Below are 25,193 nucleotides of genomic sequence, written 5' to 3' on the forward strand. Positions count from 1 at the left end.
AACAATTTGTTCCAATGGGCCATGAAGGCAGCAGAAGCAGGACTTTTGGAGCACTTAGAATTTGGTTAGACATTGAAGATGGCAAGGGAATCCACTACATATCAGGCCATCACCAGTTGTCTTGACTTTTGACTTGCCACTGGACTTCAATGATTCTAGAAGAGAGAGAGGCCAACAATTTCTCACAACTCTACCTTACTTAAATCCAGTTTATGTGCAAATTACAAGACATCAGCCATACCATTTTACCATTTTTACCTACCTCAAAGTCCTGTGGTGATGGCCAAGTGATGAAGCATTAAGTGTATACCCACAGGGATCTGTAGTCCTAACCATACAAGAGGTAGCCCCAAGCCATATGGTCATATTTTATAGCAGCAGTGAGATTTTGTAGACCCCTGGGCATGTGAGTAGCCTTTTTTAATGACCTTACTCCTTACCTCCTGGCAGGAGGAGGGGACCAGAAAAGGTGACCTAAAATGTCTGTTTCATATAACCTAACCTAACTCTGACCTGTTCACCAGCAGGTAGAGACCCTACCCTGTGGTCAAAATACAAAAAAAAAAAAGTACAAAAACTTTCTACTCATTCCACTCATCATAGACCTGAGAGACAAACAGCTCTTCTTGTGAGAGAACTCAGCAGGTATTACATCCAAATAGCAGCCTGGAATGAAAAAAAAAAAGCTGGCAAATGAAGGCCATCTTACTGAAGTCAGAGATGGAGAGATTTTTTTTTAATATAGTGGCTATGGTGATAGGGAGTGCCATGAAGCTGGTATAGGTTTTGAAATGATAACTAGTCTATAAAACAAGCCTGTATGCCTCCCAAAAGGAATGAATGACAGGCTTATGACAATGTGATTGCCACTTGCAGGAAAGTACCACGCTCCCATCATCAGTATGTATGCTGTCACACGATGAACCTTAATGAGGTCAAAGAAAAATTTTTATATCAATGTTCCGAAAGAGCACAAGTTTATAATTCTAGGACTTTAACCACAGAGGAAGCACACACTGTCAGGTATTGCAGGGAGGCCTTGGAAAGAATGCAATTGGAAACAGTAACAGCAATGTTCATTTACTAGTGAAGACTTCTATGTCTAAAGACCTTCTCATCACCAATACAACTTCATGGATACACCATTGCAGAAAACATTGGCATTTAATAGACTATGTCATTGTAAGGACAAGTGATACACAGGATTTGAGAGTCATGAAAGCAATGTGTGGTACAGAGTATTAGACTGATCTCAGACTCATCATCTCCAAGATAATCATTCACATGAAGCAAAAGCAGTAGCCCCAAAGAGAGATGACTACTAAAAGACCTAAACTCAACATGCTTCTCCATGCATGAATGGTTCATTGCTAACTTGGAGGTTATCCTGAGCCAATATATACTTGGCAACAGTGGAGCAGAAAAAGAGTAGGGAGCTTTCAGAGATTTGGTGTACAGCACCATATTTACTCATTTGGTCCAGAACCCTCACAGATATCAGGGTTGGTTTGACAAAAATGATAAGGAAATTCAGAATCTTCAAAATGAAAAGCAAAAGTTCCACAGGGTTTACCAGCAGGATAGTTTGTCCATTTCCAAGAAGGTAGCATTTAACTCTATCAGATGTAAAGTGCAAGTAAAGCTTGAAGAGATGCAGGAGTCTTGGCTCAGTAAGAAGGCAGCTGAAATTCAGTTTTACACTAATGATAACAATGTAAAGTGCTCTTATTCCACCCTGAAGGCTATTTAAAGGGCAAAGCACTATGATGCATCTCAACTATGCTTAGATCTGGGTCACAGTACTGGGTGGCTGTCCTGGAGCAAGGAGGAGTACTGCCATGATGGAGCTTATACTGGCCGTGAAAAGGAAATCCTCCTCACAGTTCCAAAACAGAAAAGAGTGCTTGTGGTCACTCATAGAGCAGAGCACAGGACAGGAAAGGAGTAAACACCTTGCCCTTAATCATAGCACCTTGGAAGAACTGAAAATTTACAAGTCCCTAGAAGTATTCCTGAAAAAATCTGCACAAAACCCCTGAAGCTTGGGAAAGTACATTCTCCATACTGGAAACAGACCCTTACCTTAACAAAGATTTTATAACTCAAGTACTTGTTTGGGATCATGAGCAAACAGCATGAAAAAAGTCAGACTATGTTACCTCCCTTTGGTGACAAAGAAGATCAAAACATACAACCAGAAGAACACAATGAAGCCAAAGCTCCTACATCCAAAGCCTCCAAGAAAAATATGAATTGGTTCCAGGCCATGGAAGAGCTCAAAAAGGATTCTGAGAAGCATTTAAGAGAAGTATAGGAAAAAATGAGAGTGAAGCTAAAGGAGACTCAAAAAATACTGAAGAAAATAACACCTTAAAAAGTATAGCCTAACCCAAATGGCAAAAGAGGTCTGAAAAGCCAATGAGGAGAAGAATGCCCTAAAAAGCAAAACTGGCCAAATGGAAAAGAAAGTTCAAAAGCTTACTGAAGAAAATATTTCCTTAAAAATTAGAATGGAGGGGGGCGAAGCCTAGATGGCAGAGTGAAAGCAGTGACTTGCTTGAGCTCTCCCTCAAACCCCTCCAAATACTCATAAAAAATGGCTCTAAACAAATTCTGAAGCAGCAGAACCCACAAAAAGACAGAGTGAAACAAATTTCCAGCCCAAGACAACCTGGATGATTGATCAGAAAGGTGTATCGTGCCAGGCTGGAAGCACAGCACAGCGCTGCGTGGGTGCGCAGGCCGCAGCAAACCTGGAGCAGGCCTCAGAGGACAGAATCGCAGGCAGCTGTGGAGGTTTCCAGACTCCTCAATCCACAAATGCCAAAGACAACTTAGAAGGTCAGTGTGAAAAGTCTTTCTGTCAGTGGTCAGAGAGGAAGGTGGGGTTTGAACTCCATTCCCCAAGAGCGTGGCCCTGGGCGGGGCAGCTGCTTCCTGAGCTTCCGGCCCACAGGCTGAGGGGGAATCCAGTGGCTGATCAGAGAGGGATTGCAGGGATCTCTTTGCCAGTGCTGAGGCAGGAATCTCTTTCTTTGTCTGTGTGTGGATCTGGGTCACAGTTCTGGGCGGCAGTGCTGGGGTGAGGAGGAATGCTGGCCCTGGTGGAGCTTGGAGTGGCTGCGAAGAGGAACCCCTCCTCACAGTTATGGGACAGAAAGGAATACTTGTGGTCACAGGCCAGGAAAGGAGTAAACACCTCGCCCCTTATCATGCCACCTTGGTAGAACTGAAAATTTACAGGTCCCTACAAGCATCTCTGAAAACAGCTACACAAACCACTGAAGCTTGGGACAGTGCTCTCTCTACATTGGAAGCAGACTCTTACCTTAACAAAGAGTTTAAAACTCAAGTAATTGGCTGAAATCATGAGCAAGCAGTGCAAAAAGAGTCAGACTATATTATCTTACTTTGGTGAAAAAGATCAAAAATACAACCAGAAGAAGACAACAAAGTCAAAGCTCCTACATCCAAAGCCTCCAAGAAAAATATGAATCAGTCCCAGGCCTTGGAAGAGCTCAAAAGGGATTTTGAGAAGCAAGTAAGGGAAGTAGAGGAAAAACTGGGAAGAGAAATGAGAGTGATGCAAGAAAATCATGAAAAACAAGTCAACAGCTTGCTAAAGGAGACCCAAAAAAATACTGAAGAAAATAACACCTTAAAAATAGCCTAACCCAAATGGCAAAAGAAGTCCAAAAAGCCAATGAGGAGGAAAATGCCCTAAAAAGAAAAATTGGCCAAATGGAAAAGGAAGTCCAAAATATTACTGAAGAAAATACTTCCTTAAAAATTAGAATAGAGCAATTGGAAGACAGTGACTTTATGAGAAATCAAGACACTGTAAAAAAATCCAAAAGAATGAAAAATTAGAAAACAATGTGAAATATCTCATTGGAAAAACTGACCTGGAAAATAGATCCAGGAGAGAGAATTTAAAAATTATTGGACTATCTGAAAGCCATGATCAAAAAAAGAGCCTAGACATCATCTTTCAAGAAATTATCAAGGAAAACTGCCCTGATATATTAGAACCAGAGGGCAAAATAGAAATTGAAAGAATCCACAGATCTCCTCCTGAAAGAGATCCCCAAAGGAAAACTCCTAGGAATATTGTAGCCAAATTCCAGAGTTCCCAGGTCAAGGAGAAAATATTACAAGCTGCCAGAAAAACAATTCAAGTACTGTGGAAACACAATCAGGATAACACAAGATTTAGCAGCTTCTACATTAAAGGACTGCAGGGCATGGAATATAATATTCCAGAGGGCAAAGGAGATAGGATTACAACCAAGAATCACCTACCCAGCAAAACTGAGTATAATCCTTCAGGGGAAAAAATGGTCATTCAGTGAAATAGAGGACTTTCAAGCATTCCTGATGAAAAGACCAGAGCTAAACAGAAAATTTGACTTTCAAATACAGGACTCCAGTGGAACATGAAGAGGTAAACAGGAAAGAGAAATCATAAGAGACTTATTAAGATTGAACTGTTTACATTCCTGCATGGAAAGATGATATTTGTAACTCATGAGAACTTTGTCAGTATTAGGGTAGTTGAAGGAAAAAAATTATATATGTATATATAGATAGATCGATAGAGGGCACAGGGTGAGTTGAAGATTAAGGGGTCATATCTGGAGAATAAAATTAAGGGATGAGAGAGGATTATACTCGGAGAAGAAAGGGAGAGGTAGAATGGGGTAAATTATCTCACAAAAAAAAAACAGAAAAGTCTCTCCAGTGGAGGGGAAACAGGGGAAGGTGAGAGGGAATGAGGAATCTTATTCTCATAGGATTTGGCTTAAGGAGAGAATAACATACACATTCAATTGGGTATGGAAATCTGTCTTACCCTACAGGAAAATAGGGGAGAAGGGACAAGAGAGCAGGGGGTGATAGAGAGGAGGGCAGATTGGGAAAGAGGGTAATCAGAAGCAAATACTTCTGAGGAGGGACAGGGTCAAAAGAAAGAATAGAATAAATGGGAGGGCAGGATAGGATTAAGGGAAATAGAGTTAGTTTTTCACAACGTGTCTACTAAGGAAGTGTTTTGCATAACTGCACATATACAACCTATATTGAGTTGCTTGCCTTTTCAATGAGGGTGGGTGGGGAGGGAGGAAGGGAGAAAATTTGTAACCCAAAGTTTTTAAAACACATGTTAAAATTAAAAAAAAGTAAACATTTATTAAATGAATGAACTAATAAAAAAATCAATCCTTACAAAAGCTTATTTCTGCCTCCTTTTTCAGCTCTTCACTATTACCACTCTAGTTATGTTACACATTACTTCCCACTTGAATATTGTAAAATTATCTTACTAGATCTCCCTACTGTATTCTCTCCCTTTTCTAATCCAATCTACATATTAATATGAGATTTACTCTTTCCAAACTGTAGTTCCTTGGATATTATTTTCCTGCTCAGAAATGACCAAGAACTCTCTATTGTATGCAGAATAAAATCAAAACTTTTAAATTTGATTTTTAAGGCTTTCTATTCTTAAGGGAGCTAGGTAGTACAGTGGATAGTGTCCAGAGGCAGGAAGATCTGAGTTCAAATCCAGCCTCAGACATTTATTATCTGTGTGAGCCCAGGAAAATTACTTCACTACTCTTTGCCTCAGTTTCTTTAACCACAAAAGATCAGTAATAATAGTACCTACCTAGTAGGGCTGTTGTGAGGATTAAATGAGATAATATTTGTAAAGATCTTAGCACAATGCCTGGCACATAGTAAAAGCTTAATGAATGTTTGTTCTTTCCTTTAGCCCCAATTTATGTTTCTAGCTTTTATTTCTAACTAATACCTACACATGTTAAATTCCAGATAATTTTTATTCTTGTTGATCCCCGAATATTGTTCCCCCATATCTGTTCATGTCTTTGTCTTTATTCATATCAAAATATTTCCCATTCTTCAAGGTTAAATACAAATTGTGTTCACTCTACAAATCTGTTGCTAATCCTACAGCCACCCCAGAGCCCTGTGTTTAAATAGCATAGTGTAGTGGACAGAATTCTAGACTTGCACCCAGCGACCTAAGTTCAAATTTATATTCCTGGATTCTGCTCTGAAGTAATTTCCTAATCTGTAAAATGAGGATGGTAATGGACATAGCACTATCTTCACAGGCTTGTCATATGAATCAAATGACAAAATAATAAAAACATTTTGCAAACCTTAGAACACTATGTAAATATTAGTTTTTATGTATCTCTTGCTGACCTTTTATACTATATCATACTATCTTAATTTTTAAACTTTTTTTACCTGTACTTGGAGACTACAAGAACCTTGAGGGCTGATAGCATATTTTACTCATATTTATATCCCATGAAACACCTACCATAGTATTATACAGAAAAGGAGCTTAATAAACATCTTTAAAAATAATTTATCAATTTACCTGACAATTTTCTTCATAGGCTAACTTCATGGAACTTAAACAGATTTGGGTTTCAAGATAGCTGTGTCAGATAATATTTGAAATCTCTTCATAATTATGAAGATAAGATCATTGCAATAAAAAAAAATTGTGGAAACCAAAAGAGGCAGCTAAGCAGCACAGCGGATAAACTACTACATGTTAAATTAGGAAGATTTGAATTCAACTCCCATTTCAGATACTTCCTAGCTATGGGATTCTGAATAAGTCACTTAACCACTTTCTGCATCAATTTCCTGACTTGTAGAGCAACAGCACCTACTTCCCAAGGTTATTATGCAAATAAATTAGATGCTATTTATAAAGTAAATTGCAAGCTTTAAAGTGCTATATAAATATTGCATATAATAATAATAATAGTTATTATTATTCACAGGAACTCGTACATGTCATAAAGCATTTCAGGCAGACTTTCTTTGGGAATGTCAACTGGCACTTTCTCTGGTGAGTTAAGTTGTGAATGCAATGGTTACATTTTACTTTTCATCCTAACTAAATAATGACCCAGACTAATTTAAGCTGGCTAAAAATGGGACATCGAATTGAAGTATATTTTTTTTTCCTTTGTTCATTTCTATTTGCAGTTCAATTATGACTTTGCAATGATGGATTAGAGTCCCACTCACTTTTAATGGCTATGCTGCTACTGAAGTTAATAATAATATATTTGCATGTTACTTCAAAAATTGATAATCACCATCAATTTAAATGGTATTTTAGGCTCATCATCTAATTGAAACTTCAGATCTCTCTGATATGGTACAGATAGTCTATCCCCATTCAACAGAGGAGAACACTGAAGAGGGAAAATACATTGACACTTAGCAAACCTCCCATAAGCACTTCTGACTTGACACTAATCACTCTCACATACAGGCTTTGTGAACATTGATTTCTCACAAAGCACTGGCCTTTTACTATGTGGAAAATACTTCAGTTCAGAAATGTACCAATCAAATATTTACATCCCCAGGGCTCATCGTCCTAATTTCAAAAATGCTGATGTTACTCTCCAGTCAACCTCTAAATGCTCTTAGACCTTGTTTCTCAGGAACCTGACATGGTGATGGCTCTCAGGAGCCTTCCTTCCTCACACTCTTTGAAAACAGAATTATTTTTAAGGGCCCCAACTTGGATGGCCTTGCTTCCTTACTCTCATTCCTTAGTGTTTAACACTTATTCTTCACACAGTGAATAATCAATAAATCTTTAAAAAAATATTAGTTAAGCCTTTGCTCTGTGAGGCACTGTACTGGCCTTCAGATTCCAAATACAATAAATGAAACAATCCTACTAGCAACTATTCAATGCTTTTGTTTCATTCTCTCACAAATGAACACCCTCTCTTCAGCTTTATTCATCATTTACCACTCACATCACAAATATATGCAGTCTCCTTTATTTATTCAATAACTATTCCATATTCCATCATACATATCTGAAAACCACACTTGGTAATCAATGTTAAAGGTTTATGATGGTGCTGTACAAAAACCTTGAAAATAATTAATTTATGATAGACAGCTTTATGAATATACTGTCTTCCCTGCATAGCTGTTTCACTTTTCCCCTTAAATCTCAACCTTAACGAAGAGAGTTTAATGGATTAGCCAAATGGCACATACCTATTACATGAGAGAACCAGGATTAGATGTTAGAGCTCCAGACATTTACTGCAGCTGTAATGCCTCTGCCTGTAGTTGGACTTTCCTAACTATGCCAGATAGTAGAAATCTTTCCTTTGTTTAATGTTATTTATTTAATTAGAGAAGTCAGATGGTGTCGTTAATAGAGTGCTAACCTTTGAGTCAGTATGACTTGAGTTCAAATCCGGACTCAGACACTTTCCATTTATTTGATGCTGGGCAAGTCATTTAATCTCTGTCTCCCTCAGTTTCCTCAACTATAAGATAGGGATAATAGCACCTACCTCACAAGGTCATTGTGAGGGTTAAATGAAATAATTCTTGTAAAGCAGTTAGCACAGGACCCCTGGCATATAGTAGACACTTAATAAAGCTTATTCCCCTCATTCCTCAATATTATCTAATTTGCATTTGTTACCTTTATCTACTCCCCCATTTATCCTCTCATTTACCTCCCACCTCCATAAGTTACCATTCCAAGTAATAAAAATATAAGCAAGACTGTTTTTCCCCCCCATTGGTAACCTTGGCAATAGTACAGAATCTCTAATATAGTATTATTGCTAATGCTTACTTCTGCTACTACTACTATTACTACTACTACTATGACAATGACAACTACTATGACTATTACTACAACGACTAGAAACACAACAACTATCACTACTACACCTATCTGAATTTTGTAATTTCTTTACAGTTTGCAAAGTACTTTACATGCATCATCTCATTTTTTTTTTTTTTTAGTGAGAACAACCTTGTGGGGGGAGGTTATCTTCATTTTTAGATGAGAAGGTTGAGGGTCATAGAAATTAAGTTCCTCAAACAGAGTTACATAACTATTAGCAAAAGCGATATTTGCACTCAGATATTCCTGACTTTAAGCCTAATCCTCTCCTCTTTTGACCAAAGCAGGCATTTAATAAGTACTTGTTTGATTGAATGAATGAATGAATGAATGTACTCTGTACTTTTCACTCTCTATTTTATACTTTTATTTATCTGTCAAACACAGACAACTATTGCTGGAAAAATGTTCCTTTACCAAATTTGTATCATTAATCAACCAAGTATTCATCATTTGCTTATTATATACAAAGAACCCTGATTTTCTTAAGGATACAAAGCAAAGTAGACAATTGGAACTAGACTTATAATTTCTCTTTCCTCAACCTGTGTGTTAAAATATTATATAATGAAATCTGAACAAAGAAATGATTTTTTAAAATACAATATTTTCTAGTATCCAGAAAGAAACAAAAAAAGTGAACTATTTGTTTTATTTTGTTTTGGTAGAAATAATCCTTCTGGAAACTAAATTTTTCCTGACATTCTTTTGAAGAATCTAATCATATTAAAGGACTCAGTCAAATTTATTTTATAAGATTTATGACATAAGAATAATGTCTTACAATGTAACAATTTACAAATGGGGCCTTTGATAAGTAATAAATGCAATTTTAAGGCAGAATAGCATTACAAATAAGTTAGGGAGAAGAAAAAGGAACTGGGCCTAAATAAAATATTTGGAAACTTAATGGAGGTCCCAATATGGAATTCAAATATTTTGTGAGAGCAATAACTTTATCAGAATAGGACTTTCACATGAAAGGAGCATGGCAAAGTGGAAAACGCATTGCTTTTGAAATTGAAAGGACCTAGATTCTTCAGCTTTGCTACTTACTATCCATGTTAATCGGAGGGTGAGTCACTTAACCTTCTGGGCTTGAATTTCCTTCTCTGGAAAATGAGAGAGCTGATCAAGATGAACTCTAAGATCCCTTTCAGTATTAAATTAGATGTGATTTTCATTGCTAGAATCATTTCAGATAAAAAAAGTACAACAGTTTTTTTTTCACTTTTCCAGCTAACACTATTTAGTGGGGTTAATAAGATGGAACAAGTTGTGCCCAGAATCTTAAATTCCAATAAATAAATCAATGTTCAAATATGTTACAACAAATTTATATATCTGGCATCTAATTTTCTAGCTGAAAAACATGATGAAAAATGTTCAAAAGAGCTGTCTTATTTTTTTAAATAAAGATTGACATCCAAGAATGTATCTTTCCATAATTGAAAAAATTAAATATACATATTTGGAGGGGGGGGATGCAGGGTGTTTTCTCTGGTGATGCAGATGACAACTTCTCCATTATTGTTCAACCTAAGTGACTCTTGTCTATAACCTCTCATAAATTATCTCAAAGAGGCCCACCAATATAATGGGGGCCTTCTATATATCTCATGACAATGTATTGGTACCAATGGAGCTGTAGCCTCTTTAATGGTTGTTACTACAACTGTAGGATGATATGCTTAAATCTTGCCTTGCTCCCACCCTTCCTTATTACTGTAGAGGATGACATCATCCTTCCTGTCCCTCAGGTTTGCAACCTGGAAGTTATCCTCAACTCTGAACTATCTCTCAGTGCCTCCCCCCCCCCCACTATCATACAGGCTGCTGCCAGGGACTTTCTTTATAACTTCTCTAGTATACAACTCCTTCTCTCCTCTTGACATAACCACCACTCTAGTGCAAGCCCCATTACCTCAGACCTGGACTATTGCAATATTCCAGTGGTAGGTTTGCCTGCCTTAATTTTTCTTGCTTCTCAAATCCATTATCCATTCAGATACTAAAGTGATTTTTCCTAAAGTACAGAACCAACTATGTCCACACAGTGAATTACACTGGCTCTCTTGCCTTCAGGAACACATATAAAATGTTTTGTTTGGCATTGAAAACTCACCATAGCCTGACCCCTATCTTCTTACACCTTGCTCCTTGACATACACTCTTTGATCCATTGATAAATGGCTTCCTGACTATTCCACAAGCAATACAGTCCATTTCTCTGTGTATTTTCTCTGGCTATCCCCTCATTTCCTGAGAATACCCTCCCTCCTCAGTCTCATAATGGGTTTTTCCTTTGCCCTTTTGTTGGGCTGCATCATGAATTCTTTGACACTTCGATATTCTATGACTCGGCCATACAGCATCACCTAAAGAATATTATGAAAAGATTGTCATTTGTTTCAAGGAGAAGCTTAAGTTCAATAAAAGCATTTCACCTTTTCCAAAAGGCAATCAAACTTACTAACTATCTACTTTCCAGCTATGGGTCCAGCTCATTGTCAATTTTCAATATCTCTATTTACTGGTGGAAAAAACTCTAAGGGCTATTCAATCAACTAATAATGATGATCCCTAAATCACTTAATCCTTCAACCCTTTTAATAAAAACAGTATATAATTTTAATTAAGTATATATATCTAATATGTGCTTGTATATATATGTATGTATGTGTGTATATCAACTAGTAATTATATGAATGTAGTCTTTTAAAATTATATTTATTAATGATTCAAAAACAATTTGCTGGCACTAAAATTATTAATCAAATTATTTTTAGAAAATATAATATGATTGAAAATGCTTCATAATTTTTGAAAATCTTTTTTGGCTCTATATGATACAACGATTCAAAGTTCTGGTTCTAGGTTTGGCTTATTTTGAAACTAGGGTTTTATTGTTTGTTTTGTTATGTTCTTTAGTTTTCAACATTTACTTTTATAAGATTTTGAGTTCTAAATTCCCCCCCCCTTCACCTCCTCCTCCCCAAAATTCCATGCAATCTGATATAGGCTATACATGTGCAATCATATTAAACACATTTCCACATTAGTCATGTTGTGAAGAATAATCAGAACAAAAGGTTAAAAACCAAGAGAAAGGGAAAAAAAAGAGAGAAAAAAATAGTACGCTTCAATGTGCTTTCAGACTCCATAGTTCTTTCTCTCAATGTATGTAGAATTTTCCATTTTTAGTCTTATGGAATTGTCTTAGATCATTGCATTGCTGAGAAGAGCTAAGTCTAACATCATCACACAATGTTGCTGTTACCGTATACAAGGTTCTCCTGGTTCTGCTAACTTCACACAACATCAGTTCATGCACGTCTCTCAAAGTTTTGCTGAAGTCTGCTTGTTCATCATTTCTTATAGCACAATAGTATTCCATTATGTTCATATACCACTGCTTGTTTAGCCATTCAATTGATGGGCATCCCCTCAGTTTCCAATTCTTTGCCACCACAAAAATAGCTTCTATAAGTATTTGTGTATATGTGGGTCCTTTTCCCCATTTGTATGACCTCTTTGGGATACAGCCCTAGAAGTGGTATTGCTGGATCAAAGGGTATGCACAGTTTTACAGCCCTTTGGGCTTAGCTCTCCAGAAGCGTTAGATCAGTTCACAACTCCACCAAGAAGGTATTAGTGTCCCAATTTTCCCACATCTTCTCCAACATTTATCATTTTCCTGTTTTGTCATGTTAGCCAATCTGATAGGTAATTTATAAACAGTTGTTTTGATTTTCATTTCTCTGATCAATAGTGATTTAGAGGGTTTTTTTCATATGACTACAGACAGCTTTAATTTCTTCAACTGAAAACTACCTGTTCATATTCCTTGACCATTTATCAATTGAGAATGCCTTGTATTTCTATAAATTTGACTCAATTCTCTATAATTTTAGAAATGAGAACTTTGTCAGAGATACTGGCTGTAATTTTGTTTTCCTCCAGCTTTCTGTTCTCCTTCTGATTTTGGGTGCATTGGCTTTGTTTAAAAAAAAACTTTTAATTTCAGTGTAATCAAAATTATTCATTTCATATTTCATAATGTTCTCTATCTCTTTTTTGGCCATAAATTCTTCCATTCTCCAGAGATCTGACAGGTAAACTATTACTTGCTATCCTAATTTGCTTAGAGTATTACATTTTACGTCTAAATCACATACCAATGTTGACCTTATCTTGGTATATGGTGTAAGATGTTGGTCCATGTCTAGTCTCTGCTATACTATTTTTGAGTTTTCCCAGAAGTTTTGTCAAATACTGAGTTCTTATCAATGAAACTGGAGTCATTAGGTTTATCAAACAGTAGTCATTGACTACTTTGTCTTGTGTACCTAACCTATTCCACTAATCTACCACTCTATTTCTTAGCTAGTATCAAGTAGTTTCAATGATTGCTGCTTTACAATATAGTTTTAGATCTGGTACACCTAGGCCACATTCCCTTGTATTTCTTTTCATTAATTTCCTCAATATTCTGGACATTTTGTTCTTCCAGGTGAATGTTGTTATTATACTTTCTAGCTCTATAAGATAATTTTTATTATTTCATTGGTACGGTACTGAATAAATAAATTAAGTTAGGTAGAATTGTAATTTTTATTATATTACCTCAGTCTATGATGAGCAACTGACATTTTCCCAATTATTTAGATCAGACTTTATTTGTGTGAAAAGTGTTTTGTAATTTTATTCATTTAGTTCCTGGATTTTTTCTTGGCAGGCAGATTCTCAAAATTTTTTATATTGTCTACAGTTACTTTAAATGGGATTTCTCTTTCTATCTCTTGCTGCTGGCCTTTGTTGACAATATATAGAAAAGTTGATTTATGTGGATTTATTTTATAACCTGTAACTTTACTAAAGTTTATTATTTCAAGTAGATTTTTTTACTTGATTCTGTAGGATTCTCTAAGTATGCCCTCATATCATGTGCAAAGAATAATAGCTTTGTTTTTTCATTGCCTATTCTAATTCCTTCAACTTCTGTTTCTCCTCTTATTGCTAAAGCTAACATTTGTATGCAATATTTAATAACAGTGGTGATAATGGGTATCCTTGTTTCCCCCTTGACATTGTTGGGAATGCTTTTTGCTTATCCCCATTACATATAATACTTGCTGATGGTTTTAGAAAAATGCTACTTATCATTTTAAGGAAAACTCCATTTATTCTTATGTTCTTTAGTGTTTTTAGTAGGAATGGGTCTTGTATTTTGTCAAAAGCTTTTTCTGCATCTATTGAGATAGCCATATAATTTCTGTAAATTTTATTATTGATATGGTCAATTATTCTGATAGTTTTCCTAATATTGAACCAGCTCTGCATTCCTGGTAAAAATCCAACCTGGTCATGGTGTATTATCCTTGTGACAAGTTGCTGTAATTTCTTGGCTAAAATTTTATTTAAAAATTTTATATCTATATTCATTAGGGAAATGGGTCTATAATTTTCTTTGTCTGCTTTAGGTATCAGTGTTATCTTTATATCATAGAAAGAATTCAGTAGGATTCCTTTTCTACTTATTTTCCAAAATATTTTGTATAGTATTACAATTATTTTTTTCTTAAGTGTTTGATAGAATTTCTTTTGTAAATCCATCTGGCCCTAGAGATTTTTTGTTAGGGAGTTCTCTAATGACGTATTCAATTTATTTTTGTGAAATGGAGTTATTTATTTTATTTCTTTTGCTGTTAATCTGAACAATTAATATTTTGCAAATATTCATCCATTTCACTTAGATTGTCAGATTTATTGGAATACAGTTGAGCAAAATGGCTCCTAATAATTGCTTTGATTTCTTCTTCATTGGTGGTGAAATCACCCTTTTAATTTTTTGATACTGGTAATTTGTTTTTCTTCTTTTTTTAAATCAAATTAACCAAAACTTTATCTATGACTTTCAGGTAGTCCACTAATTCTTAAATTATCTCTTCTGCTATTTTCCAGGTCAGTTGTTTTTCCAGTGAGGTATCTTACATTTTCTTCTATTTTTTTTCATTCTTTTGATTTTATTTGACCAATTCTTTATGTCTCATGGAGTCATTATCTTCCACTTGCCCAATTTTAATTGATAAGGAATTATTTCTTCAGTTAGTTTTTGTACCTCCTTTTCCAGTTGGCCAATTCTACTTTTTAAGGAGTTGTTTTCTTCAGTCTATTTTGTCCTTCCTTTTCAAGTTGTTGATTTTCTCTTGCATACCTGTCACTCCTTTCCTGATTTTTTTTTCTACCTCTGTTATTTGAATTTTAAAATCCTTCTTGAGTTCTTCCAAGAAGGCTTCTTTGGCTTGAGTACAATTCATATTCCCCCATAAGGTTTCAAATGTAGGTATATTGACAATGCTGTTCTCTTCTGAGTTTGTGTTTTGATCTTTCCTGTCCCCATAGAAAGAATCCATGGTCACTACTCATTTTTGCTTTTTGCTCAAGATGTTTGCTGATTTTCTTGCTTTTAAAGTTGATCTCTCCTAAAAATGAGAAAAGGGCCCACATGTACAAAAATATTTATAGCAGCTCTTTCTGTGGTGGCAAAGAATTGGAAATTGAGGAGATGTTCATCAACTGGGAATGGCTAAACAAGTTGTGGTATATGAATGTAATGGAATACTATTGTGCTATAAGAAATGATGAGCAGGTGGACTTCAGAAAAACCCTGGAAAGACTTGTATGGACTGATGCTGAGTGAAATGAGCAGAACACTGTACACAGTAATAGCTATGTTGTGTGATGACTAACTTTGATAGAGTGAGCTCTTCTCAGCAATGCAAGGAGCTAGGACGTCTCCAAAAGTCACATGGTGGAAAACGCTATCCACATTCACAGAAAGAACTATGCAGATTGATGCATACCATTTGCTCCTTTTTTTCCTTCTGTTTTGTTTTTTTTTCTTTCTTGTGGTTCCTCCTATTGGTTCTAATTTTTCCTTACAATAAGACTAATGTGAAAATATGTTTAATAGAAATGTATATGTAGAAGCTGTATCAGATTGCATGCTGTCTTGGGGAGGGAGGCCATGTCTCTGATGAAGGCCTCATTTCTAAAATATCTAGAGTCAGATTTATAAGAACACAAGTCATTCCCCAATAGATAAATGGTCAAAGGGTATGAATAGGCAGTTTTCAGATGAAGAAAGTAAAGCTATCTATAGTCATGTGAAAAAATGCTCTTAATTACTATTGATTAGAGAAATAAATATCAAAACAAATCTGAGAAACCACATCACACCTATTAGATTGGCTCAAATGACAAAAGGGAAAATTGGAACACTAATGCCTTATTAGTATGAAAAGCGTTTCTAATTATGTTCACGAAGTTCCTGAGTTTGTCTTGACTGGTAGACTCCCAAGTAAAATTTGTATTGTCTATAGTTGTTTTAAAAGGAATTTCTCATTCTATTTCTTGTTGCTAGACTTTGTTGGTAATACATAGAAATGCTGATGATTTATGTGGGTTTATTTTCTATCCTGCACCTTTGCTAAAGTTGTTACTGATTTCAAGTAGTTTTGTTTAGTTGAATCTGTAGGATTTTCTAAGTAACATTGTATCATCTGTAAAAACTGACAATTTTGTTTCTAATTCCTTTAATTTATTTTTCTTCTTTTATTGCTATAGCTAACATCTCTAGTATAATATTAAATAATAGTGGTGATGAAGGGCATCCTTGTTACACCTTTGATTGTACTGAAAAGGCTTCTACCTTATTTCCATTATAGATAATGTTTGCTGATGGTTTTAGATAAACATTATTTATCATTTTAAGGTAAAGCTCCATTTATTCCTATGCTCTCTAGTGTTTTGAATAGGAATGGGTGTTGTATTTCATCAAAGACTTTTTCTACATCTATTGAAATAGCCATATGATTTCTGTTAATGTTGTTATTGATGTATTCAATTGTGCTAATAATTTTCCTAATATTGAACCAGCCCTGCATTCCTGGTATAAATCCCATCTGGTCATACTGTATGATCTATGTGATACATTGCTATAATCTTTTTGCTGGTATTTTATTTAAAATTTTCACATTAATATTCATTAGGGAAATTGGTATGTAATTTCTTTTGAGTTTTGGCTCTTCCTGGTTTGGGTATCAGCATCATAATTGTGTCAGAAAATGAATTTGGTAGGACTCTTTCTTCACCTATTTTTCAAATAGTTTATATAGTATTGGGATTTAACTGTTCTTTAAATGTTTGGTATAATTTACTTGTGAATCCATCTGGTCCTGTAGATATTTCCTGGGGAAGTTAATTAATGGCTTGTTCAATTTCTTTTTCTAAGATTAGATTATTTAAGTATTTTATTTCTTCTGTTAATCTGGTTAATTAATATTTTTGTAGGTATACATCCATTTCATTTAGATTGTCAAATTTATTGGCATATAATTGGGCAAAATAGCTCCTAAAATTGTCATGATTTCTTCTGCTTTGAAAATGAGTTCACACCTTTCATTTTTTATACTTGAGATGTGTTCTTCTTATTTCCTTTTTACATCAAATTAACCCATAATTTGTTGATTTTATTGTTATTTTTCACAGAACCAGCTTTCTAGTTTTATTAATTAGTTCAATGAATTTCTTTCAATTTTATTAATCTCTACTTTGATTTTCTGAATTTCCAATTTGGTGTTTAATTGGATATTTTTAATTTAGTCTTTTCTAGATTTTATAGTTTCATGCCCAATTCATTGCCTTTACTTTTTCTCTGTTTTACTGATGGAAGTCACTAGAGATATAAATTTTCTCTTGAGTAGTGCTTTGGCTATATCCCATGAATTTTGGAAAGTTGTCTCCTTGTTATTTTCTTTAATGAAATCATGGAATGCTTCTATGATTTGTTCTTTGACCAACTTGATTTTCAGGGTTACATTATTTAATTTACAATTAATTTTTAATCTCTCTGGGAAAGAGAGAATCTTGAAATCACAGTGAAGAAAAAGAAGCATTATGACTTCAGCATGATAATTCAAGTGATTGCATGAAAATGAAGCCAGTAATAGAAGATCTAGTGTGATCAAGCAGTGAGGTCATCAAGCAGAGTGGTATCTTAGTGAGGGTCAAAAGATTGGAGTCTATGTTGGTGGAGTTATGGACTGATTCAACCATTCTATTGAGCAATTTGGAACCATACCTACAGGGCTATAAAACCATGCACACCCTTTGATCTAGCAATGCTACTGCTAGGTTTGTATACAAAAAGAGATTAAAAAAAGGAAAAGGACTTTTATGTACAGATGTATTTATAGCAGCATTCTGGTAGCAAATAATTAGAAATTGAGAGGATGCCCGTCAATTGGGGCATGGTTGAACAAACTGTGTTATGTGATTGTGTTGGAATACTATTGTGTTATAAGAAATAATGAGCATGGAGCTCTCAGGAAAACCTGGAAAGACTTACATGAGCTGATGCAAATTGAAATGCACTGTATACAAAATAACAACAATATTATAAGATGATCAGCTGTGAATGACAGCTATTCTCAGCAACACAATGATCCAAGACAACTCTGAAGTACTTATGATGAAAAATGCTATCCATCCACAGAGAAAGAACTGAAAGTATCTGAATATAGATTGGTACATACTTTTTAAATTTTCTTTACTTTTCTCGAGTTGGTTTTTTTTTTTGGTCTATGTTTTCTTTCACAACATGATTAATATGGAAATGTTTTATGTGACTACATATTTATAACCTATATTGAATTGCTTACCTTTTCAATGGGGGAAAGGAGGAATGGAGAGAATTTGGAACTCGAAGTTTTAAAAATGAATGTTAAAATTATTTTTACATGTAACTAAGGAAAAATAAAATGCTAAATTTAAAAAAATCTTTAAAAAAAGATGAGAGTGTAAAAAGAAATGGCTTGAGATAAAAGCAAGTTTGTCAGTTACAGAACAGACATTTCATTGTGCACATAGGACAGATTAGGAGTTAAACATTAAGAGGGTTAGAACTAAAAGAGTAGAAATTAGATAGTGGACATCTTGGGTAGGGGAAAGGGTTTATTTTTGAAGCTAGTTATTGAGTACCACAGAAATGAAGATAGTGAAAGAGAGTGAGGTGATGATAGACAATAGGAAATAAGAACACACAGAATAACAGCGAATCAGGCTGCTGAAGGCAAGTCATTCAAAGGTTGAATATCAATGATTTCTTTTGGCACATCCCTCAACTGCCTAGCCTCCCTGTTCCTGGAAATTAGAAGAAGCAATTCTGTAGTATGGCCTTAGCCTCAATGTAGATAGAATTGGAAATCTGAGAAGTGAAGGAGGCAGCTAATTTTTCCCAGGCCAGCGTGTAAACATATGTCCTCAAGCAATTCTAGAAGCCTAAGAAGAAATCACAGTGTCTTGTTTGTTTGTTTGTGTTTGTTTGTTTTTTTCACAGACAAGAAGTTCTAAGGAACAGAAACTGGCTGAATTGTGACTTCAGGATGTTTGACAGAGAGGAGAGAGAAGAGGAGGAATGTGGTTGCTCTCAGTTCAGCAAATCCCCCAACTACCACCACCCCTGTTGAATTGGCATTAAATGAAACTATTTTGATTACTGTTAATGTCCTTTCATCTATCTATTTCCCTTTTCACCATCAACATTTTAAGTGAGTTAAGATGAAGATTTTTTTACAACACAAAAATTTGTCATTTCAATTTTTTTTCTGGCTTTATGTTAATTTTGTTCTTTGGTCTAAAAAGTGAGTGGCCTTACTGCATACATACAGGTGGTCAGGAAGGACTTTCATAATAGTGATGAATCATGTCATTTTGGTTAAAATATAATCAGTTTCTTCTTAGCAGAAAATGTTATTTAGTCCTCGTTAAGTCTAGTACCTTCTGATTCTTTTTTAAAAGAATGTACCCTGGTGAATGGGTATTTTTGAGGTGTCTATGTAGCATACAAATAATTGGCTTCTCTCATTCTTTCCTTCTCAACAATATTTTACAATGTCTCCTGGCATCCTCAACTTGGAGGTTCCAAGCTTCTTGTTTGTTAATTACTCTACCTCTTCTTTTATGATTGCATTTTGCAAGAAATTGAGCATCTCAATACAACATGACAAAATAAACCAGGAAATGATGCTTCTTGTTACCTTTTGATCATGTGATAAACCTAATTCTACCACATCTGCTAGGTGACTCTCCAGAGAGAACCTAAGAATTATCTTTCCCTTAAGTTGCAACTTCCTTTTGGGGGGATTATTTATAATGGTAATAGTATAATGCAATATGACTCAAATCTTCTGGTAGTATACCCACTCACTGGCCGTTGGGACAAAGGTATTACTTTTAGAGTGTCAATGACCAAAATGATATGTATAGACAGTCAAAACCTCTGACTCTTCATATACTCTGTTCCTTTCTCTATGAATCTGCTACCAGCACTGGATTAGTGACTGAGGGACATATTGAATAGTTCTAGGTTTACGGCTTTCCACAGTCAAATAATTGCCACCTAAAGAACCAGTCAGTTCATAATAATTATTGGAAGATTTAGGTGGGCTAATCAACAGAAAATAGACTCAGTCTATTGGTTGATACGTCCTCAACATCTTTCTTTCTTTTTTCCTTTTAGGCAAATGCTAAAACTTTAATACATAATAAAAAAAGAAAAAGAAACATTGTAAACTTAAATATAAAATAAGAAAAAAAAACAAAAAATGTCATGAGCACAGCCAAACATAGGAGAGGATTTAAATTATATAGTGATAAATTTTCATTGTAAGAAACCTATATATTAAATACTGGTCATTATGTTGAATGCTGTCCATCTTTTCTTTGTTTCCTTGTAGGTTTTCTTTTGTTCTCTGCTGTACACTTTTTACTTTGTTCTTTTCCCCCTCTCCTTCCCTCCCATCCATCACCCCAAGGCTATAGTCGAGCATTAGATTTATTTATATGTAGGTATTCGTATATATATATATGTATGTATATATACACAATTACACATATATACACATACATACATATATACATATACACCCATACATATATATGCATATACACACACACATACATACATACATATATACTTTCCCTAAGAGATTCTGTTCCTAAGCTTTGTTTTCATGTTTGTACATATCTTTACCTTTTCTCTCTCCTAAATCCTCTACTTTACTTCTACTTGCTACCTTACCCTCCTACTACTTAACCTACCAGCACTCCAGCAATTCTCCCTTATCCTGCCATTTACCTAAATCTAAATGCCCTTCTACATACCACTTTTAATCTATTCTCACACCCTCCCTTCTAAAGATCCCGCCTTTATCCTCTTCCCTCTCCCTATCTCCTTAGAGTTTTATTTCTTTCTAAATTTAGAAAACTTTTAAGCTCTTTTAAATGTATATATATATATTTTCCCCTCTTCAACCCATTCCCAATGAAATTATGTTTCCAGAACTAACAGCCCCTCTTCCCCATCTAATTCCTCTGTATTGGTTCTTCCTCTTGAATCTCATTTGTAAAAGATAATTACTCTTTTAGCTGTACTTGAATGGTTTTACTTTTTGAAGTCATATCATACTCAGGTCTACCCCAATCTTCCTTATAAATTACCTAATTACTAGTAACAATCTTAGACATAGGTTTTACATTTTTCATGCATAAAAAGGAAGCATTCTATACTTATTTAGTCCCCTTGTAATCAGTCATTGCTATGTACCTTACATTACTCTTCCCTTTTGTATGTTAAATCTTCTATTGAGTTCAGGGTTTTCTTTCTTTTTTTTTTTAACCTGAAAGCCCAACAATTGATCAAATATCCATTTTTTCCATTCACAATTACTCTTAGTTTTGCAGGGTATGATACTTTTGGCCAAAAGCCCAGTTCTTTTGCTCTTCGATATACAGTGTTACAAGACCTGCAGTCTTTTAGTGTCGCCAATGCTAGGTCTTGTGTGATTCTACTTGTGGCACTATCATATGTAAATTGTTTTTTTCTTGTAGCTCATGGTATTTTGTCCTTGATTTGGGGGTTTTGAAATTTGACTATGACATTCTTCTGACTTTCCCTCATAGGAATTCTTTTAGGTGGTGATAGGTGGATTTTTTTTTCTATTTCTACTGTCTCCTCTTGTTATAATAGTTCAGTACAATTTTCTTTAATTATTACCTGTATTATTGTATCAAGATTCTTTTTTTTGATCAGAACTTTCAGGTAATCCAATTATTATGTTTTCTTTTTTGATCTGTTCTCTAGATCCATTGTTTTTCTTATGAGATGTTTCACATTCTCTTCTATTTTTCATTCACTATATATTTTTATTTCTTTATCTCTTATAACTTCATTAGCTTCCCCTTGCCCAATTCTGATTTTCAAGGTGTCATTTTTTTCCTTAACATTCTGGATTGATTGACTTTATTTTCAATAATAAGTTAAGGTCTTCAACTTTTAGCCAGTAAGTAAAAATATTTTCATCTGAAATGTCTTTGCTAATATCCTGGGCTCTCTGTTGGAAGCTTATGCCAACCCTCTAAAAAAAAAACCTCAAACTTTCTAATTTATCTGTCATGAAATTCCTCAAAATTTATTATCAAATAACTGACAGCTAGTAACATTTCTTTGCAAACTGAAGGTAAGAGATTTAAGTGTTGGAATATTTTCCAACAAGTTAAATATATTTGGATGATTAAATCAACATTAATGGCTAAATGCCATTTTCCCCAAGTTTTTATTTGAAGTCACTAAGAGAACTGATTGAGGATTTGTTCCAAGCAAGATGCATTATTTAATAAAAAGCAATTTGGTTCTATGAAGTATTACCAAATGTAGGTGCTTATTCTGAAATTGAATCTAAGTTATTTCATTTTCCTGTCAACTATATGAAAGACAGATTTTTTAAAGCTTTAGTAATACAATAGTCTCTCTTACCTAATACCTATCCACTTTTTCAAAATATTGGTTCCTACATAAGTTTTTTTTTTTTTTACCTAAGAGTATTTGCTATTAAGGAGTAAGCTAGGTGGCTCACTGGATAGAACATTGAGCCTGAAGTCAGGAGAACCTAAATTGAAATACAGACTTACACACTTGCTACCTGTTCGATCTTGGACAAGTCACTTAACCTCCATTCTTTACAATAATTTGGAACTATACCTAAAGGGCTATAAAACCATGCATACCACATACAGTGCATCAATGTTCTATTTTTCCCACATCCCCACCACCATTTTTCATTTTCATCTTCTGTTCTATTAGCCAAACTAACAGCTATGAAGTAGTATTTCAGAATTATTTTAATTTGCATTTCTCAGAGGTGGAGTCAAGATGGTGGAGTAAAGGTAGGAACTCACCTGAGCTGTTATCCCAAACCCCTCCAAACACCTTGAAATATGACTCTAAAGAAATTCTAGACCAGCAGAACCAGAGTGAAAGAAATTTCCAGCATGAAACAACCTAGAAGGTCAATAGGAAAGGTTTGTTGCACCAGTCTGAGAGAGGAGCACAGTCCAACACAGGCCATGCCAGCATGTACTAGGCCTCAGCAAATGCACCATCTTGCTTGTACTACTTGGCACCATTTATTATTATTTTATTACCTAGAAGCAGATGACTTTGACTTACTTTGTTAAGGGAAAAATCATTATTGGTTGTGGATGTATTTTTGCTTCTTTCTCAATTAATATAATATTTGATACAGAATCAGTGTGAAGAATCATATGAAATAAATGAAATTCCCATTCTTCTTCTAGAAATGAAAAATAATGTTTTAACATATCACTTGAAGTGGCCCAGAGTTAAATTACTAGGTATATATCAATCTGTGTGTAAAGACATACAGAAATATACATGTGTATCTACTTGTAGATGAAAGAGTTAGGAAGGGAGAAAAGGAAGTGGAGGAAAGAGGAAGATGGAAAGAGGGAGGTAGAGACAGAAAGAAACAGAGATGAAGAGAGAGAGATGGAGAGAGAAAGAAGAAGAAGAAGAAGAAGAAGAAGAAGAAGAAGAAGAAGAAGAAGAAGAGAGATGTGAAATATGAATGGATTGACAGAAGTTATAGCATTTTTACAGTCTCCTGAATTTAAATATCTGAGCTGTCAGAATGCATCTTTTGGTATATGAATCCCCCTAGGAATTTCTTTTTTAAATTCATGTCCAGGTATTAGCACATTTGCTATATGTAGCAACACCTGGTAGAGCTCTAATGACTGTCAAACATTTGAGCTATGATATAATTCACAGAAGAATGGCACCCAGAGTACTAAAACTCTAGGAATGATGTAACAGCAACAAGAAAGCAGATTTCCAGTACTTTCTCACAGTACCAGGAACTGTTATTTCCACATTGTCTGAGCAGTTCTCTCAGCTGTCAACACCAGCTATAATTCATAACTCATGTCCAAATAGATAGTTGCTTTTTTTTGAAAAAAAGAATTTCCCAGTTCTGTTAGTATCTTAATTACATGGCTTTCTTCTGAATTCCAAGAGTTTATCCAGACACCTTATTCCCTTTCCAAGTAGGCCAGGAATCAGCCTTTAACCTGCCACTATTTTGTTTTATACATGGGGTTAAAAAAGAGGCTAATTGCAGCAGCCATAATGTTTACTGAGCCCTTGCTATCTGCAAGACATTCTGCCAGATAAAAGAGGTTACAGATATGGGTAACTGGAATGATTGTAATGCCCTCAACATTTGGAATGTTTATATCAACCTCAACATTTGCCCTCAAAATTTGGAAGAGTTGTAGGCTTAGGGGGTTGGGAGGATAATTCATTCTCTTTTTCAGATCTTGATCTTGAGATGTTTATGGGACATACAATTTGAAATGTCTAAAAGGCAGTTAGGGATGCAAGTCTATAGCTCAGAATAGAGATTAGGGTTAGATACATAAATCTGGGAGTAACCTGCATAGAGACGATAATTTAATCCGTGGAGGCTAATGAGTTTGTTCAATGAGAGAGTTTGGAGCAAAAAAGACATTGGACAATGCTTTGGGGAAAACCCCTAGGTGTCAAGCTTCCTGAGGCCTTCTAGTTGACACAGTACCCTTGTCCACTCTGTCCAGCTGTATTTTCATTAATACCCCTCAACTCACCAGTCATGGTAGGAGAATTGAAAGATCCCTTTTTCAATTCCATGTTCCTTTGTTTCCATGATGCAGTAACCTCTCCTCCTTTGAGGTCCATTCAATTTATATTCACTACACGAATAAGATTCTGATATCTGTTACCTATTGACCACTATAGCACTCTCATTTGCACGAGTTAGTCTTTTTCCCCTCTCCAAATCCTGGCCCCATGCTAGGACTGATACACATTGATATTCCTTCAAATGCACTGACCTCTCACTTTCTCAAATTTCTCATTTTCCATCAGCTGCTCCTCCACTCCACCGCAACTACACACAGAGATTGTCAGACCCTTGACCCTGCCATCATCCACAAGTATTCCATCTTTGTGATCATTAACTCTGAAATTTCCTCATCTGTTAAAAATATATTGTCATTCTCCTTTTCTCTC

Source organism: Phascolarctos cinereus, unplaced genomic scaffold (assembly GCF_003287225.1).
Source record: "Phascolarctos cinereus isolate Bilbo 61053 unplaced genomic scaffold, phaCin_HiC Scaffold_2;HRSCAF=192, whole genome shotgun sequence".
Classification (NCBI taxonomy): domain Eukaryota; kingdom Metazoa; phylum Chordata; class Mammalia; order Diprotodontia; family Phascolarctidae; genus Phascolarctos; species Phascolarctos cinereus.